The 7,975-nt window shown below is 33.1% G+C and overlaps 1 long non-coding RNA gene across 2 annotated transcripts in view; it reads left to right on the forward strand.

Moving 5' to 3' along the window:
* Positions 1–2,808, forward strand: part of LOC140689277 (uncharacterized) — a 44,031-nt gene extending 41,223 nt beyond the window's left edge. For both annotated transcript variants that reach the window (XR_012064168.1, XR_012064167.1), the window contains exon 3: positions 2,445–2,808. This is a non-coding gene — a long non-coding RNA (uncharacterized lncRNA). The remainder of the gene's footprint in view (positions 1–2,444) is intronic.
* Positions 2,809–7,975: the final 5,167 nt, after the last annotated feature.

Raw genomic sequence — 7,975 nt, forward strand, 5'->3', positions numbered from 1 at the left:
AGCCATGTTTCAAGAACTGTGGCCACTATCACATAGGTCACCAGCACATCAGTTCAAGTGTAGGATGTATAGACTGTGAGGCTAATGCAGGACATTAAAGATTAGTGAAATTTATTTCTCCTTTATTTTTGTATAGTTTCCTAATACTAATAGATTCCCTGCTTCCTAGAATGTGCCATTTTTGATGAGCCCCTTGGTGTGAATTAGAGTTTGGTAATTAGCTATACTCCATTACTCCAGAAGGGTTTCTTTTCCCCTCTTCTATCTTATTCAGGTGCCATCTTATAAAGACACAATTCCATTTTTTTAATCTGCATTCTTTTTTTTTATTGAAGTATAATTAGTTTACAATGTTGTGTGAATTTCCAGTGTACAGCATAAATTTCAGTCATACATATACATACATATGTTTGTTTTCATATTCTTTTTCATTATAGGTTACCACAAGTTTGAATACAGTTCCCTGTGTTATACAGTATAGACTTGTTGTTTATCTATTTTATATATAGTGTTTAGTATTTGCAAATCTCAAACTCCCAATTTATCCCTTCCCACCCCCCTTTACCCTCTGGTAACCGTAAGTTTGTTCTCTATTTCTGTGAGTCTGTTTCTGTTTCGTAAATAAGTTTGTTTGAAGACACAATTCCATTTTAACAGAATAGTAATTTAAAAGTAAAGCAGTAATTTACAACAGTGGAATTTCAAATATAGAGGCATTCTCATGAGAAAAATAGTTAAGGAATTAGGAGCTTTCCAGGCACTCCTAAAGTCATGTAAAGTAAGAAACTTTCTACACGTTTTTCACAGAAGGTATGTTTTATTGCCAAATTGTTAACTTTCAACCTTTTATAATATGTTAAATACATAAATGTCATTCTTACTATCCTAGTAGCATTTTATTTCATAAAATAAATTATCCTTTTATATCAACAGAATTGAAATACTTGAAATAAGTATTTTGCTTTCTCTGATCTCAACATTAAGTACACCTGTACTGAAACTACCATTGACTTAATGCTCAGTCTTTGATTGACTCAGGCTATCAGTATTTCCTAAGCTGCATGACTTAGAGATAGCAAGGTTCAGTGCACCTCCTGTAACTGAAAAATAGGATAGAGTTTGCTGTTGGCCAAACTCCTAATACTCCTAAGGACTCAAGGACTGTCCCTAGGCTGATTCTATTTCAGTATATCAGTATTTACAAATGAATCATTTAATGTGATTTTTCTCAGAGCTCATTGAAATTATCTTGAATATGGCAATAGTAGTGTAAAAGTGAGAGGCAATTTGGTACAGATAAAGAATACTGAAAGAGAAATCAGAAGAGCTGAGTATCATCTCATTATTGCCATATACTTTGCTGTGAGACCTAACGTAGATGCCAGTTGAGATGACTGGGCTGGATGATTTTTGAAATCCCTTTCAACTCCAATGACCAACCATACAAATGAGCTTTTCTACTACTGAGGAAGATCTAACATGTCTTTTAGTTATAAATTAGACCTTGATAAAAGAATAATCTATTAATTCTACAAACAGAAATAAAAAGGGAAATTGATTCCATTGATTTTTGAGCTCATAAGTGTCAATAGAAAAATTTCTAAGTTTTGAAAGGCTTATAAGTAACTGAACATTTCTGCCCAAATGGAGTTAACCATTCATCATAAAAGTGTGCTTATTCATTTTTTATATTTAAATTATGGATACAATCACTATTTCTCCAAGTAGGTCCTCCCTCCATCTCCTAGAAATTAAAACAATCAGCATAACAATTTGGGGACCCACATGTATAAATAAAGATATAAACTTTAATTTGATAAAATACTTGCCTGGACTTACAGATGTAATTGATGCAAAATAGATTAGCCCATAATTTGCTTCAGTAAATTTTCTTTAAAAATATAGTTTATATTTTTATTGTTATTATATATTTAGCAATTTATATGTTTAGTAATTTAGTATATTAATAAATATTTAGAGGTTTTTTGCATTAAATGATATCTAAAACCTGAAGTTACTGAACATTATAAATTCACTAGTTTGTGAGCTTTTAGGTGATACTCTTCATCACTCTACTCAAATATAAGTAGCAAACTGTCCCATACAGTTGCTTCCCCTTCACCCTCCACCTTACTTTACTCACTCTAGTCAGAAAAGATAGAATCATTCATCTTTTGTTAAGAGTCAGAAAAATGAACTGGACATCTTCAATTCAGCTATACCTTTGTCTCTATTGGAAGATAGCTTCCTCCTGTCCTCTAGGATCACCATATGGGAATCCTTGCCACCATAGGACTGCTTCTGTGTGTCTAGGTAACTTAACTCTTCCCAATTTGGAGTTCAGTTTGTAGGTCCATTTGGATCTGCAAAATAACATAGCCAATTAAACTATTAGCAACAAGTATAATAGTTGAATCACCATCTTTTATTCCTTTATTTCTCAGCTCTGTAAGAGAATAGAGTGACTATTTGAGGAGCTGCTGCAAAGTCCCTGGCAATTGGACGTTGGTCAGAAATGGAAAGAATCAAAGAAGGGAGTAGAATTTCAGACCTAAACAACATGTCAAGGTCCTGTGATGAGGCAGAGTGCAGAAACTTTGGTTAATACGTGGACAAGGCATTTTTAACTTGGTGGTTTGTAGAGGCTTCTATGTGGCTGAACAGGTCGTTGCAGTAATTAAATGACTTTTAACAGCTCTAACCTAAAGAAGAAGCCACATGGCATTTTGACTCCAGTTTATGGTAGAGCTATCCACTAAGTCACCTTGAATACAGGTAGTAAATTTTAGGCCTCAGCAGAAGTGAGGACTGCATGGCCATTCTTGACAAATTTGTAGGTAATTTTAGTAAACTGCTGCAGTGTCCAACAAGCATATACTACCCACACAAACTTCAGCAAAGAAGCAGCCTGGAGGAGAGGCACACAACTTCAGAACGTGAGGCTGCTATTTGTCTCTGTACAGACACACATTTTTCTAGTAGGCATAAATTGTTTTCAAAATAATGTAATCTTTCTAGATCTGCTTAACTAATGAGCTTTGCTTGTCTTAGCACTACTGAGAAATTATTAGTAAGAGGTTTAGGTAGGTAACTTTAGATCTATTCCTTTAAATATGAATAGGCATACATAGACAAGGTTGTCTATGTCAAGAAAGGCAGCACCGAAGGAGAACAAGACAGTACTGGTTCTCTAAGTTAAATATACTTTAACATTCAGATTTAAAATATTAGTTTTAGTTATAATTATCCTAAATGCTGTTTATTAGTTGAAGATATATGAATACTACCTGAAAACTTTCCCTAGGAGGCAGTCTTCTTGGACCTAAGAGATTTAAGCATATTTTAGCCCAGATACAGAAAACACATAAAGCTAAATAGGAGAATATCTATAGTTGATTAACAACTTATTGTTGTTCAATCAGTTTAACTCAAGTTCACACATTGCTAATTCTGAACAAAAGTCATTAACTGATTGGTATGCAGATAGACTTGAAAACAAAAATCTTCCTAGATACTTTCCCCCTCAAATATCACTGAATCCTTGCTATGATGTTAGGCATCACAAAGAGATTGATTCTGAAAACATAGTTTTGCCTGCACTTAATTCCTCTAAGAGTGGGAATGAGCTTGTTTTTAAGTTTGATAGTTGTCAGTTCTGTAGTATTTTTGACCTGTTAAATAACAGTATGTGAGATACCTCAAGACTTGGCCTTGAGCTAATTCAACTTTTGGGTCTCTAAGAGAACCACAGTAGTTCCAATGAAAGATGTCTTATATTCAAGCAGCAGGCAGAACTCACCATCTGAGGTTGAAGAACCACTTTGGCTAAGACAAAGCACTATAAGATATTGGGACAGATTTTAATTCCTTTGGATCATTAACATACTACAGGATATAGGTAATTTCAGTATGCTGCTGCAGTGTCTAAGAAGTATATACTACCCACACAACAGGATATTTTATTTAAGACTTGAATTCTTGTGAAATTTAACTAGTGAGAGGATTTAATCTTTGAATTTATTATCTCCTTGGAAAGCTCATACTGCTAAGGGGCTTATATTCAAATTCATGGTATGTCTATGGCATTGGCATTTAATTATTGAATATCTATATGAATTTTATTATTAAATTTCTTAATGAAATCACTTGAACTCACTGGATAATTCCTGAAAGGCTATGTTGTAATCTGGATAAACCTAATTTGGGATAAGAAATGAAATAGAGAACAGATTTGCAGCCATGGAGCAGAGTAGGTTTGACATGAAATTTAATTAGTGAATTGTTCAGATCTATTTCAGAGCCCCAGACAGCAAAATATTAACCATTCTCAAAGGAGGGGTTTGTTTGGGTGGATCAGTATCAGAAAGGTGGGAGCAGGCTTGTGCTGTCAGACTGTTAATCACCTGTAACAAGACAAATAACCTCCTCCTTGCTTGATCATGGTCTTAATGATTAAGCCAAATGGGTTAAGAAAAAGCAGCTGGGGAATGATCTTGAGGCATTATTTAGTCTCTTTGATGGTTCTTTTCAAGTAGCAAGAATTCTCTTCTCATAACTCTTCTCCCTCCAACCCCCTTTAACTAATATCACGGTAGGAAACTTGGAAATGAATTTAAAAAAAAACTTCATTGCTTTAAGTAATGCTTAATTAACACTGCTGTCTTCTTCTCTCCCTTGGGCATAAGTTTCCCATGGGAGTGGGCTCTGATTCTGAAGAGAGTGAAAACTACCTTGATTTAGTTATACTTTGACTGAGTGGTTAATTTACCTGATTCAGAGATTCAGCTTGTAGGTCAGTTTGGTTGACAAGCATAATCGTAGCCTGCACATTAGACTTAATTATAAATAAAGTTTGTATCTTTTTCTTTGCTTTTTCATATTTTTTCCCAGTAGGAAGGTGAGGATATTTACTGGATGTCTCTTTGAGATACGTAATACATATTTTGACATATTTTTTTACTTACTAATCATGGATACAATAAGAAATGTTACAGTATTTTTTCATCATGTAACAATATAAATTTAATCTGCTGGGGCTTTATTATTTTGTGGCAAATATACAAAATCATCAAAACATAATACATAGATGCTTACATGTACATACAGGTATACACATAACTTTTATATATTGAAGTTCTTGAAAACAGAAGATGCTGAAAAAGGAAAATCTCTTTATAGAGTCACTAGGTATGTTTCAAATAAATTAGCACTTACGTTGGGTCATTTCCTGATTCAATTGTTGTATTAATTATGGGAAAAAATGTGAAAGAGTAGGTACCATAAAAAAATTCAGATCAATATTATAAACTGAGATAATTTGTAGTAGTAACTAAGAAAAAGTGCCCTGCAAACTGACTGCCTGAGTGGCAATCTGTTTTCTGCTGTTTATTAACTGTGTGAACTTGGGCAATTCCTTTAATGACCTTTGTCTCTGTTTCCACATCTATAAAGCAATAATGATAATATTAGTGTTTACTGCATTGGATCTTTTAAGACTTAAATTAGTGAATTATGCAAAGAGTCCAAGAGAGTCCTTGGCATATGGTAAGTACTATAAAATTGTTGATTATTATCACTTGCAGGGTAAATGATATGCTGAGGATGTTCTCAGACAGATACTGTAATGAAATAGAGATGGTGACCTTCAGAACTTATAGAGATAACTATAAAGTCAGCATAAAAAGCTAGAGGGAATCTGAACAAACTTTTCCTATAAGAAGATAGATACAAATGTAGTTTCGTAAGAAAAAGTAAGATACTATTCAACTTTGAATTTGGGAGATAAATGAAAATTTTAAATATGTAATTCATATATTGTATGATTTGGAGCACTGGTTTTCAAAGTGTGGTTTCTGGACCAGCAAAATCAGCATCACCTGGGAACTTTTTAAAATATAATTTTCAGGTCCCACCCAGCTCTACTGAATCAGAAACTCAGGGAGTAGGGTAGAAATCTGTTTTAACAGTACATCAAAGTAATTCTGATATATGCTAACAAACCATTCATTCAGAGTTTTGAGATTTTTCTGTATAATATAAGACATTTGGCCATATAGAATATACTTGAGGCAGCTAATTATGCAATGCATAAGTTATTATAAATTCAAAAATATAAGTTAAAATATAACATGGCATTTGAACAATGATAATGTTTACCCCTTAGTAAATATTACCATCATATGTCAAACATTATACCTGTTTAATTAACAAAAGCAATCCTATTAGTAGGTATTAATTCTATATTCATTTAACCAAGAAATAAACAGAGGGCCTTATAAGTTAAAATTATATAGCTAGAAGATGGTAAATTGAAAATTCAGTTGTATGCTCTGTGATTCCAGACTATACACATAATTAAAACTATGGTGCTTTAATAAAAACAGAGCTGGGTAATGATATGAAAAGGCAAATTTGAAGCCTAGTTATTTTTTTCATTTGCCTTTGATCATTTCCCTTTCTCATTTGGGAATAATGCTTCTACCACTAAATGATATTTACTTCTATATTTCCAAAATTATGCCTACCAGTGGATAATTGCAAAGTTACTTGAGAATGTATCATTATATTAAACAAACTTAAACACAATTAACAAATACATAATGAGTTGGTTACTATGCAGTTTTATGTAGCAGCTATTGATACAAATTGGGCTAAGATAACACATAATCCAACAAGCAAGCAGTCTTGGTGTGATAAACATGAAAATAATTCTTAAACCACTTTATTAAGGTGTGATTGGGATACAAAAATCTCCCCGTATATAATGCATATAATTTGATGAGTTTGGATATAAGTATACACTCTTGAAACCATCACTGTAATATTCTGTAAACATATCCTTCACCTCCAAAAGTTTCCTTCTGCTTTATTTATTATTTAAAAATTAAAAAAATTATTAAATGGAAGAATATTGAAATGAAAAGTAATGATGTGATTTTTTGTTAATTCTGCAAGCATTTATCATATCCCTTGTGTATTCAATGACTTTAAATAATTTGTGTCTAGAGTGTCACTATTGAACTTGCTAGTAATCATTCTGACTTATTTTTATTGATTTTTTCAATTGATTTTACTGTATATTTTAAGACTATGATTTTGTCTTGTAAAACACTGAAATCAGAAAGTGAAGCTTAACTACTATATTGACCTTGATATATTTCCTGTCCTTCCATCTTATTCTCATGCCATTTCTTAATCTTCACTCTCCATCATTTCATTTCATACATTTTTACTGCCATTTATATTCAGAAACTTTTTCAATCTTTATTTTATTGCTTCCAAATTTATATATGGTAAATTTTAATAATGAACTACTTAAAGTCTTTCTAATAAATAATCATAAGGAGAGTGATATCAAATCTTTTCATTAAAATTGCTGTCATATAAATGTAAAATTCCATTAATATCAAATGAACATTTACACAACAATAATTTTCCCTTTGGACATACAAGCCAGCTAGTTGGAAGATTTTATGTGGCTTCAATTTAAAATATTATACTTGACCATGATGATTTAAAGCACAATGGTGAAGCTCCTCTTCCAGAATGAGGGCATGAACAGCTCCATACTCCCTCTCTCTGGAAAAACAACCATAACTGGTAAAAAATATTTTAGAAAACCATACACACGCACATTTAAAGTGTTTGGAACTTGTTCTAAGGGCATACAAAAAAAAAAGACCCTCTTATGAGAAAAATGATTAAATTTATATAAAGCAACAAGTCTGTGGCACTTGAGGCACAACCTGCTGCCTCCCTCCTCCTCCCCCAGCACAACATGATGAAAGATCCATTGCAAGCATTACAAGCGGGTGTGCACAAGAAGCAGGACTTCCCCTCACCCAAAGGCCATTCCCTCAGATCTGTATTACAGGGACTGTATTCCAGGTGAGAGACTGGGGGCTTTACCATTCCATCAGCCTTCCTTGCTCCACCCAGCCCCTATTCTTAGGCTAGAGGCTGTGCTTAAGAGCAC

Source organism: Vicugna pacos, chromosome 25 (assembly GCF_048564905.1).
Source record: "Vicugna pacos chromosome 25, VicPac4, whole genome shotgun sequence".
NCBI lineage: Eukaryota > Metazoa > Chordata > Mammalia > Artiodactyla > Camelidae > Vicugna > Vicugna pacos.